Below are 12,614 nucleotides of genomic sequence, written 5' to 3'. Positions count from 1 at the left end.
TTCACAGTTTCAATGTTGTGGCATCTGGCAGGCTGGAGGCTTTTTCGCTTTTAAGTTACTAGAGATCCCCTCCAGAGGAAGACTCACCAGGTTGCAGCAGCCAGCTGTGGGAGCCTGCAGGAAGGGTCAGAACAGGGATAGGAAGAGTGGGAAGGTGCCCCAAATTTTCGTGCCCTCCGCTGCCGCCTATGCCTAAGGACAGTCCTGCTTTCTGTTTCAGAGCCTTTAGGTTGCCCTGGCTTCATATTTTTGCTGTTATCTTTCCCAAGGAATCCATATTCCTAAAGTGGTTGTACTTTGCTATAGCATTCAGTACCCTTTTGGACTTCCAGTAACATGGGATTTCCCCAACCTCCCACCCTTTGTAATTGCAAATGTATTAAAAAAAAATCTTTATTTCTGTAAGTAACCCCCCCATCCTGCAAACCCTGAAGCGCACGCATTACGCATCTGTTACTTCATTTGTTCCATACTTAAATGTTGACTTTTCAACTGAATTGTTTATACTTCTAATTGCATATTTTAATTTCAATCCACCTTTTAGGTGTGCTGCATATTTTGTTCTGCTGCACTTTGGGGAGGTATTTGCATCTAAATGTCTGCAGCCCCCTGTTTGTGTGGGTGTCATGGGAAAACCAGCTAAAGCATTTTAAATGAAAGGAATTAAGAGGCCTTTCCCCCCTCAATTTCCCTTAGTTGCCTCCTTTTACTAATAAGGGCTTGTCTACAGGGTGTGATGCTAAAGGTGTGACATTAATGCACACAAGTTACACTGCCGTAGACCCATGTATGGGTGCTCTCGTTCAGAAGCACAGTTTTGACAACGGTAGTCAGGTCAACCACAGAAGATTGCAGGAGTCGTGTCCCCCCCCCACCAAGACAATTAGTCATCATGTCTTTCACCGGTCTTGAATGTTTTTAAAGTCTTGTATAGCCCAGATGTAAATTACATTTATTTTCTTTGTAGTCCAGAGAGGAGGAGGGAAGCAGTGGAGTACTTATCTTAACTGGTAGGGCCTGTGCATGCAGAGGGTGTTGGCCTAGCTACACAGTGATGCTCTCTATAAGCAATGTATCTAAAGTGGTGGCATTCATGTCCCATTAGAACTGACCAATTGAGCTACATTTTTGGTGCTTTAAACTGTAAAGATTCCCCTTTAATCTCAGCCTCTACCTGCTCACTACCCACACATAATATACCTTCCCTTCTACTAAGTATGCACTCCTAGGAATATTTAATTTTACAAACACGACACTGTCTCTTACACGTTTCTTACACTGTGAATCCAGGATTGCAGTAGTCTGAAATAAGAGCGTCCACACAGGGAGCTATTCCTCTATAGCTATATTGCTTTAAAGTCACACGCTACCTTATTCTGGAATCATGTCCCAAAGAGATAAATCCCCAATAAAGGAAAGAATGCAGTTCTGAGAGACTGGGAAGTAGGGTCTATTTCAACCACAAGTTGTGAGTTAAATGCAGGGATTGTTGGGTGAAATTCTCTGTGCTGCAGGAAGCGGGACTATATTCTCATAATGGTCCCTTCTGTGATTGAATTTACTGGTTGCCTGTTTTTGCCTGGCAGCGCTGGTGCTCTGCTGGTTCTCCTGGGCAGCGCAATTAACATGTCACTGGACTTCTGTGTCTGAATTCTGCACTCCTTGACAACTGTGCATGTCCAGGCGCTCCACGGACTAAATTAAACAATGGGATTGTAAGGAGTCAGATTCACCCCTGCAGCGCCTCCTGCTGGTTATATCTGGGAATTAGCTCAATCCAGCCCAGAGCACCCTCTGCAGGCTGGTGATCCACCTTATCCTCTACTGGCTCCCGTGTCCCTCCCAGGACCCCAGTGCCCCTTGCTCTGGGTGCTGCCCACTGGCAGTAGCCACACACACTAGGTCTCCCCTCCCAGGGGAACCCCCACCCACTAACCCCACCTCACCTTAGAATAAGGCTACTGCCAGTCACCAGCTAGCCCCACACCCAGGGGCAGACTGTAGTATCAGCCACTCAACACGGGCAGGGTTGGGTTTGGACCTGCTGCCTTAGCCTACACCTGGGTTGCCCTCTGCAACCTCCAGTACCCCTTAGCCTAATACTAGGCCACAGCCTGGGGCTTTCCAGGCTGGAGCTCCCCAGCTCCTCAGCCTTTCCCCAGCCCTGCTCCACTCAGGTACCCTGTCTCTAGTCCCTGCAGCCAGGCCCTTCTCTCTCTGAGTGCAGAGAGAGACTGCTGAGCTCCTGGCTCCCAGCCTCTTTATACAGGCCAGCTGAGGCCTGATTAGGGCATGGCCCAACTGTGGCTACTTCCCCAATCAGCCTAGGTAGCTTTTCCCACAGCCCCAGCCCTCTGCAGGGCTGGCTTTAACACTTCCCAGGCAGGAGCGGGTGTCCACCCCGCTACAGGGATAAAGACATAATATACAGTAGTGAATAAATAGGTAATTCAGCCATATGGTCTCTCCCTACCAAAAATGTCCAGACTGTGTGTAAATGTGGTGGTGTAGCTGTGTTGATCCCAGGTGTCAAGGCTCCTTCCCCACTCTGAACTTTAGGGTACAGATGTGGGGGCCTGCATGAAAACTTCTAAGCTTAACTACCAGCTTAGATCTGGTCCACTAATTCCCTTCCCTGGGTAGCCTTGAGAGACTCTTCACCAATTCCCTGGTGAATACAGATCCAAACCCCTTGGATCTTAAAACAAGGAGAAATCAATCAGGTTCTTAAAAAGAAGGCTTTTAATTAAAGAAAAAGGTAAAAATCATTTCTGTAAAATCAGGATGGAAAATAACTTTACAGGGTAATCAAACTTAAAGAGCCCAGAGGACCCCCCTCTAGCTTTAGGTTCAAAGTTACAGCAAACAGAGGTAAACACCCTAGTAAAAGGTACATTTACAAGTTGAGAAAACAAAGATAAAACTAACACGCCTTGCCTGGCTGTTTACTTACAAGTTTGAAATATGAGAGACTTGTTCAGAAAGATTTGAAGAGCATGGATTGATGTCTGGTCCCTCTTAGTCCCAAGAGCGATCTCCCCCCAAAACAAAGAGCACAAACAAAAGCCTTCCCCCCACCAAGATTTGAAACTATCTTGTCTCCTTATTGGTCCTTTGGGTCAGGTGTCAGTCAGGTTACCTGAGCTTCTTCACCCTTTACAGGTAAAAGGATTTTGGAGTCTCTGGCCAGGAGGGATTTTATAGTATTGTACACAGGAGGGCTGTTACCCTTCCCTTTATAGTTATGACACCAGGATATAAAGGACACCAGGTGGGTTAGGTCATATCTTTTAATGGGCCAACAGAAGTTGGTGGAATGTACAACCTTGTCTCTTTTGGCAACAGAATTTGGCCCAATAAAAGGACTTACCTCACCCGCCTTGTCTCTCTACAAGGCGAAAGACAAGCTGCTAGAAGACTGAAAGGAGTGGGCAGGATGAGAGGGAGTGAGAGAGCTAGTGAAATTGGCTACAGCAAATCTATGGGGAGACTTAAAAAACAAGGAGGGAACTTGGAACTTAATCTGGAAAGAGAGGGGCAGTTCTGAGGGCTCAGAAGATCCGTGTGTGCTTCTTGGGCATGTGAGCAGGCAGGTAGGGTGGTTCCACACGTGTTGCTGTCTTGAGGGGCGGGGTTACGGGAGGCCACAGAGGAGTTGCTGGAAATCAAGGTGAGGGGAGATGAGAACGTATGGGGAGGAGGATTTCAGCCGAGGGGCTGTCAAGGCAGTGGGGCACTTGGGTAAGGTCGCAGAGAGAGCAAGAGGCAGTTCCATAGGAACTATGAAGAGAGGAGAGTTCAGGGCCCAAGAGGAATCTAAAGTCACAGAGTGGGGAGGTCTCAGATGTGCAGTGTGTCGGGAGTCACTCTATTCATTCCTCCCAAGCCTCTGCCTGCCAGCAGCACTGGCTAGTTGGAGCTGGATATTGAGAGTTGATGAGCACCCAGAACTTCCACCAAAGTCTTGAGAGCCTCAAGTGCTCAGCTGCCCTGAGAAGCAGGCCTTGGTGCCTCAAGCATTTCACTCTTTACCCTTATTACTTCCCCTTCCTCCCCCCAGGCCAGAGATCGTAAAGTCCTGGGTGACACCGATGGAGCAGGAAGCTATGGCAAGACTGCCAAGTGCCTGAACATCACAGTCCTGGTACTGAGCCTCTTGACAGTGGTTCTGATCATTGTCCTCATGTCAACAGGAGTTGTGGCTGTCTCACATGCAATTCAACAGGAGAACCAAAACAGGAACAGCTACCGCTTTAACTACGGCAACTAAACCACCCCTCAGGATTCTCCCCAGCTGGATGACTTCTCCCCAAGCTTCCCTTACTCCGCTCTGCCTGCCTTTGTCCTGCTGCTTAAATTGTCAAGGGCTGGAGTGCTCAGTTGCTGAGTGGATGAAGGGGCAGCGCTCCCCTGATGTTCCAGTTGTTCTGTAACTGGAACCCAGCAATTCTCTTTGCAATGTGGAGATCTACACTCCACCACCACCCCCTTACAGCCACCACCCTTCTGCTGAGACTGGCTGGCTGATCCTCCTTCCAAAGTGCCACCAGCCAAGTCCTACCTTAATAGGCTGGAGGGGTCACTATAGAGATGGGGGGAGGAGGAGTTTCTAACATTGCTCTGTCTCCCCCACCCCAAAGCCCTCCGAGATCCTGCAGTTGTTAGGGAGGATCAACGTTGTTCTTCTTGTGATTATTCAGAATTTTCTCTTTAGAGAATTATTTGTGTAGAGCTCTTCTTGGCAGAAATGTGCAGGGACTATTTTCAAATAAAAGTTTTTTTCCTCTTCTAAATGGTTTATTCTTTCAACTTTTCAAAAGAAGCAGTTGAGTTCCTCCTAGAACTGAAAGGTTCTGATCCCCAAACTCTCCACCCCAGGGTCAACAATCCATTTTTAATCTGGTAGCACCTGGCTCTTGGGAACACCAGTGCTCCTATTAATGCTGATCTTGGGAGCAGCATGGATGTGGGGAACATGGAAGAGGAAACCAATAGAGTCCTGCAGGGGACTTAGTGCATACGACCTGCTTGGTGCCAGCCCCACAGCTTTCCTCCTGGAGACCTTAAACTCCAGAGGAGCAAGCAAACTTTCTAGTCTTCTCATGGGCCCCATGTCTGTTGTCAAATCCCATGAGAGAGAGAGCCAAATACCAGAGGCAGAGCCCCACTGACACACAGGAACATACAGACCTCAGAAGTCTGTGTGCGCCTGCAGAAAATCCCCAGGTCCCCAAGAGAAATTTTACACAGAGGATCGTGGGAGGCTTTTTTTCCTTTCCCAGGGGAGCTGAAGGACAGCGCTTTTGCCTCATGAAAGAGGGATCCTCACCAGGCTGGTTGGAGATGCTGGGAGTTTGCTTTAGGTGAGAATAACTACTCAAGACAGGGGTTCAGCCTGTTTAGTTTAGACTCTAGACTTCAGAGGCCTGTAATACTTCTGTTTTACATGTAACCAGTCGTTTTCCATCATCCTTACTCACTACCCACTTGAACCTCTGATCTTTAATAAATCTGGTCTTATTTTCACTCCCCACATATTTCAGCACTGTGGTATTAAGCGGAGGAGATCCTGAGTTGAAATAATTCAGGCTGGCGTGTTCTGTCCCCTGGGGAACGGCAACCCTCGTAATTCTGTGTGTGTGAAGTGAAGGGCCTGGGCACTGCAGGGAGCGCTCTGAGGATGCGGAGGTTTCTGTGCGCCTATCGGTAGACTGCACAGAGAGCGCGAGGTCTGCGGCAGCCTGGCAGGTCGTGTTTGTGTTGCCAGAGGCTGGTGGTATCTGGGAGCTGATGCACAGACAAGACTTCCTCATGCTAAGGACAGGTCGTGGTGAGGTGCCTCACAACTAGGGTGACCATATTTCTCAATGGAAAAACGGGATACCACAGGGAGCTAGCCCTCAGCCCCCTTCCCCCTCCCCATGCAGGGCTTGCCTGAGCTCTGTCCCCCCTCCCAACTTGGGGCTGGGGTCGCTGCTTGTCCAAGCTCTGCCTGCCCCCCATGAGAGGCTGGGGTCCTGCCTGCCCCGTGCATGCGAGGCTGGGGCAGGCATTGTTGCTTGCTCGAGCCCTGCCTCCTCCCCCCCTTGCACAGGGCTGGCATCACCACTCACTCCCCCACCCCACCCCAGCACGTTCATCCGCTCTCTACTTTCTTGACAAAAATGGGCATTTGATCAGTTGGCAAGAGCAAACAGGACAAATATCTACTTTTGCTAAAAACATCGGGATTGCTGGAATAGGGCTTAAAAAAGGGACTGTCCTGCCACAAATGGGACATATGGTCACCCCACTCACAATGCTGGGTATCCCTGGGGGGCATCACAGTCCCAATCCCTCTCCTTTACCCTCTGACTTCTCTCTCTCTCCTGTAGCTCCACAGGACTCAGCCCGTTGACTGTAACAATTTAGATGGAACATAGGGTCCCTAAGGGTTTAACACGGCCCCAATTGTCTTAACTCAACACAAGGTTTGTGGTTTGGCATACAGAGACCACAGCCGGCTTGGCACCATGGCTGCACAATTAAACATTCTTTTAACGCTTTATTGATGATGCAGCAGAAGGACAAAGAGTTAAAATGTAAAGCATTAAATAAGGCTTTCATCCTAACAACATCCCTTGTTCCCTTTAGCAGGAGAGAGTCTTTAGGACCCCCCTACCCTCTCCTCAGCCCTCATCTGACATTCACTTAGAACAGTGGTAACAGCTGTCCTGTGTGGGGGAAAAGCGAGAGAGTTAGCTGAGATGGGCTGGAGTCGGATCCTGTTTGCTTCACGACAAAACAAGACCCACACAAGGGGAAAGAGAAGAACAGCAATGATAGAAAATGCAGCTCCTGTCGCTGGTGTTGATATTTCACTTGCAACCTCACTGCTGGAAAAACACAACACGTGGTCTCAGCAGCCTCTCTGAGACTTGGCAAACTTGTACATTATCCAGCTGTTCAGGGTACTGTATTTAGTGGCCTCTTTCTGGTCCCAGGCTTACAGCAGTGTTGTCAATAGGCCGTCCTGGCCAGCTAAGCCAGACTTCCATTAGACAGAAGGAAAAAGGAGAGGGATTGGCAAGAGAAGACATATGGTAGGGAAGGAAAAGGACACGTGGGAGGAAGGGAAAGACAAAGTCTCACACCCAGGTGGGGGATGGGATTTAGCCAGAGCCCATGGAGGTGATGGTGTCAGCTGGGTCCCTTCTCTCTGGCCTGCTCTGGTCAGAATGTCTCTCAGAATAAGGATGAGAATGGAACAAGGGAGTCAGGCTAGGAACCAGGAAATGGTGGGGGTGGCAGCCATCTTGACGGACCCTGCGCCTTCTTTGTTCAATCAGCAAGTGTGCTCGCTTCACCTCTACTCAATGCCCCCCTCCTTAGTCTCATTGGGAGGACCCCAAAGGGGTGTGATTGGTGGGATCACCCATCCCCTCCTTATTCTGTCCTCCAGTTCAGTCGGATGTCTGACCTGCCAATATTGGGGCATTGATTTCCAGTTCCACACTCCTCTTGTTTACCAGGTGTGATCTTAGCACTGTCCTTGAATTACATCCCTAGGCCTTTTCCTTTGAACTAGTTCGGTCTGGCTGTCTCCCTTCGGCACCTTTTCCCACCAACATTTATTATTATAGGCTTACTGTGACATTTAATGAACTTTAACTCACTTTTCACAGTGGAGCTCACAAGTGGGGTCAGTTTGTAGGCCCAATTATTACACTGGTGGTGACAAAAAGGAAACTTTCTGGAGTGTGGGAGCGCTGCAGGAGCAGCTGTGGCCGAAGGCAGCCAGTGGGTTGGTGTGCTGGAGGGTGAACTTGGGTTGAGTGAGTTGTAACGATGCGGTTCTGGCAGGACCCAACTGAGAGTGCCAATTCAGGACTAATTGCTTAAAACAGGGCAGTTACAGCCCAAGGCTGGGTTTTTTCCACCTCTAAGGCAAACCAAACCAGCCAGACTAAGAGGACTTTGGTCTCACCCCACTGGCTAACCACAAGTCTTACAAGCAACTCCCATAGCCACTCCAGTTTCCCAGTATCACCACCAATGCCACTTGTTATGGGGACAAATGGTTATGAAAACCAATACCCCAATAAAAAAAAAAGGTTCTCCTGATCCCATAGGACCAAGCCCCAGACCCAGATCAATATACAAATCAGATCTTACCCACAAATCACGCTGTTGACAATCCTTTAGAATTTAAAATCTAAAGGTTTATTCATGAAAGGAAAAAGATATAGATGAAAGTTAGAATTGGTTAAATGGAATCAATTACATACAGTAATGGCAAAGTTCTTGGTTCAGGCTTGCAGCAGAGATAGAATAAACTGCAGGTTCAAATCAAGTCTCTGGCATGCATCCCCAGCTGGGATGGGTCATCAGTCCTTTGTGTAGAGCTTCTGTTTATAGCAAAGTCCCTCCAAAGGTAAGAAGCAGGATTGAAGACAAGATGGAGATGAGGCATCAGCCTTATATAGTCTTTTCCAGGTGTAAGAACACCTCTTTGTTCTTACTGTGGAAAATTACAGCAAAATGGAGTCTGGAGTCACATGGGCAAGTTCCTGCATACTTTGCTGAGTTACAAGGCATATTTGCCTTCTCTCCATGGGTCAATTGTATAGCTGATGGTCCTTAATGGGCCTTCAAGCAGGCTAGGCAGAGCTAACACCAACTTGTCTGGGACGTCACCCAGAAGCATAGCATAAGTTTGAAATACAGACAGTATAGAGCCAATATTCACAACTTCAACTACAAAATTGATACACACATATAGACAGCATAATTATAAACAGCAAACCCTAACCTTGTCTAAGACACCTCATTTGACCCCCTTTATACAAGATTTGGTGCCACTACAGGACCTTGGTTGCAACCATGTTCTATATGGTCCCAGATTATATCAATAACGTCACGTGAGTGTAGATGCAATGAGCATGGCTCAGAACTATGGCCCTCCCTTCCTAATGTATTTCATAAGGAAATATAAGGGGGAAGGAAGGAAGAACATTTGGAGTGACAAAGCTCTGCAGAGGGCGGGAAGCAGTGACACAGCTGTGACTACATTCCTCCTGTCAGCCAACGGTTCATGAAAAATGAAACGAATTCTCAGACCAAAACTTCCTTCAGCTGGAATTAAGGGTGAGAGCATGTCACTCTTGGGAGCATGTCAACATCCTGGAAGAACAGCTCAGTTCTCAAAGTGAAGAGCCCGGCATTCCGAGTTAAGGTTAAACTGAACATCGCCCGATATTTGAATAGATGGTTTGTGCAGCAGCTGTTCCCAGAAAGCTAAATAGGAATTCTCACCCCCCAGCCAAAGCAGGGGAGGGGAGCTTGGATGCTGAATAGAATTTTATGTCTGGCCCTCCTCTATAACGGGTCAAACCAAATCCCTAGATCCAACATTCTTCAGTTCTTGGGATTCTGAAATAAGAGCTGATTCTTGTTACAAGCTCATGCCTCTCCAGATAGATTAAAAATTTTATTAAAGCTAATTTAAAAAAAAATTATATAATATATAGGTTGAGAAAAGAGTGTCTGTACATCTGGGTATAGTGCTTAAATTATCCACAAATACAAAGTTTGTTTTTAAAGTCATAACATACATATAGTTCATAATCAGCAATAACCCAAATTCAAGTGAATGAATTTAAGAATACAGTTTAGATATCTAGCATCCATACATTCAGGTACGTTACTCATAAAAAACGCTATACAGAGATTTGGTGGTGGAAAGCAAAATATATCAGTGAGTGAAGATTGTCCCTCAGGCCTGGTCTATACTACGAGTTTAGGTCGAATTTAGCAGTGTTAATTCGAATTAAGCCTGGACATGTTCACACAACGAAGCCCTTTTATTCGACTTAAAGGGCCCTTTAAACCGGTATTTTTACTCCACCTCCGACGAGGGGATTAGCGCTAAAATCAGCTTTTGTGGGACAATGCGCGTGGTGTTCATAGTGCTCATAATTGCCGCGGTGATCTGAGCGGGCTCCATGATCCCAGTGCTATGGCGTCTGGGCTGAAAAAAGGCGCGAAACTATTGTCTGATGGAGGGAGGGAGGGGCAAGTGATGACATGGCGTACAGGTACAGGGAATTAAAATCAACAAAGGTGGCTGTGCATCAGGGAGAAACACAAACAACCGTCACATAGAATGGCCCCCCCAAAGATTGAACTCAAAACCTTGGGTTTAGCAGGCCATTGATTTCACGGAGGGAGGGGGAAGCAAATGAATACAGAACAAATCTATTTTTTACATCTTAAGCTGGCAGCCGACGGTGCAGCATGACTGATAGCCCTCGGCATCTTCTGGGTGCTTGGCAGAAAATACTGGGAGCTTGGCAGAAAATAGTGTACTACAACTGATAACCGCCGCCATCATCATTGGGAAGGCAGCAGAATATGACTGGGGGACATACGGAGTTTCAGCCATCATCTGATCAAACTGCAGTATGATGACAACGGATACCAGTCGTAATACACCATCTACTGCCAAAAGGCAATTAGCTGCTGCTGTGTAGCAATGCAGTACCACGTCTGCCGGCACCCAGATGACATATGGTGACGGTGAGCTGAGATGAGCTGAGCGGGCTCCATGCTTGGCGTGGTATGTTGTCTGCACAGGTAACTCAGGTAAAAAGGCGCGAATCGATTGTCTAGAGTTGCTCTGACGGAGGGGGAGGGGCCTGACGACATGTACCCAGAACCCCCCGCGACACTGTTTTGCATCATTCAGGCATTGGGATCTCAACCCAGAATTCCAATGGGCGACGGAGACTGCGGGAACTGTGGGATAGCTACCCATAGTGCAACGCTCCGGAAGTCGACGCTAGCCTCGGTACTGTGGACGCGGTCCACTGACTTAATGCACTTAGAGCATTTTATAGAAAGAGACCTTCTAAAAACATTAAAATGTATTACCGGCACGCAAAACTTTAAATTAGAGTGAATAAATGAAGACTCAGTACCCCACTTCTGAAAGGTTGCCGACCCCTGAACTAAACTATGGCATTCAGCTGTGGAGATCTTGGCTTGGGCAGGTTTTTCCATCCCAACTCCTGCCCACACACTCTTGTAATGGTCAGAGGTGCGTTCCATTTCCACTTCCCTGCCATGCCTTATCTGGCGGCTCAACACACTGGCCTAACAGTTCCGGATTCCCCCTGCCCCCGCATATTTCCATCCAGTTGCTCAAGAAGAATTTGGGGGTTTGTTTTCCACACAACTGGTAGCATGTGTTCGAGGCACATTCTGATACCTTTAAAAAAGTGATCTGCTTTCTCCCCGTTTTCCATTGATCTGGAAATATTTTTGCTGCACACCGTTAAGCTATGGAACATAGCTGCCACAAGAGCCCTGGGGCTCACTTCTGGTTTATGTCCTATGTTCCTATAGGTCATACTTCACCGGGTGGGCCAGGGCTTTGAGGTGGTACCGAGTATGCTCTCTTTGAGGTGTTTGGCTGGGTAGTTCTTGCTCATATGCTCAGGGTCGAAATGATCGCCATACGTAGGGTTGGGAAGGAATCTTCCCCCAGGTCAGATTGGCAGAGACCTTGGGGTTTTTTGAGCTTCCTAGGCAGTGGGTGGGTGCGGGTCACATGCCAGATTATCTGGGTGTATCTCACCTAATTCCATGCCACTGCAGGAGCCTCAGCCATTGGTGCACCTCGGGCTTCCCGTTCTCTGCTTTTGGCACACAATAGTCTAGTCTCCTGTGGGCTATAATTCTCTGATCTAATTGCAGTTGCTGGGTTTAGTGTGTGGGTGCTGGGTGGTGTTGTTGGCCTGTGATACAGGGGAGGTCAGACTAGATGATCTGGTCGTCTCTTCTGGCTTTAAACTCTCTGATGCTAAAATGTTATTTAGGTAAAGAGATTAGCAGGATCATTAGAACACTCCCATTCTCATTAAATGAGACAAGTAAGAAATACAACAATACTTCAGGGCATACCCCTAATTGCCTGGGGTAGGAAGACATTTTGCCTAGGGGTGGGTGGCTTATTACATACAACGGCTCAGTACAAGCCTCCTTGTAACTTCCTCTAGTTCAGCTGCCAGTGTCAGAAACAGGACACTGAATGAGGTGTACAATTCGCTTAATTCAATATGACAATTCTTATGTTCCTAAATGTTATTTCAGCAGGCCAGGAAAAGCAGCCAATCAAATACCAACAGGAAGTGATTTCCTCACAGTGTGGGAGTTGCTTTCCAGATCTTTATCTAGTGACCATTTGTGATCTCTCTCCTTATCCCAGAGGCTGATATTTTCCCCATACATGACTATGAATTATTGTGATGAAATCTCACTGTGTTCTAGCCGTCGGCCTTTTCCTGTTTCCCTGCTAGTTGTCAGTGACTTAGTGGTGGTGTGGGAGTTGTGCTGACATATTAACCCCTGCGCTTTGTCCCACTTTACACAGCACTCACACAGTTAGGCCCCTAGACTGTAGACTGGGGCGGGCAAACTTTTTGGCCTGAGGGCCACATCGGGTTTCCAAAATTGTATGGAGGGCTGGTTAGTGGAGGCTGTGCCTCCGCAAACAGCCAGGCGTGGCCCGGCCCTGCCCCATATCCGACCCTTCCTGCTTCTCACCCCTGCCAGCCCACCCCCGGGACTCCTGC

Source organism: Malaclemys terrapin, chromosome 4, assembly GCF_027887155.1.
Source record: "Malaclemys terrapin pileata isolate rMalTer1 chromosome 4, rMalTer1.hap1, whole genome shotgun sequence".
Taxonomy (NCBI): Eukaryota; Metazoa; Chordata; order Testudines; family Emydidae; genus Malaclemys; species Malaclemys terrapin.
The sequence above is the reverse complement of the archived record's forward strand: the minus strand, read 5'-3'. Positions refer to the sequence as shown.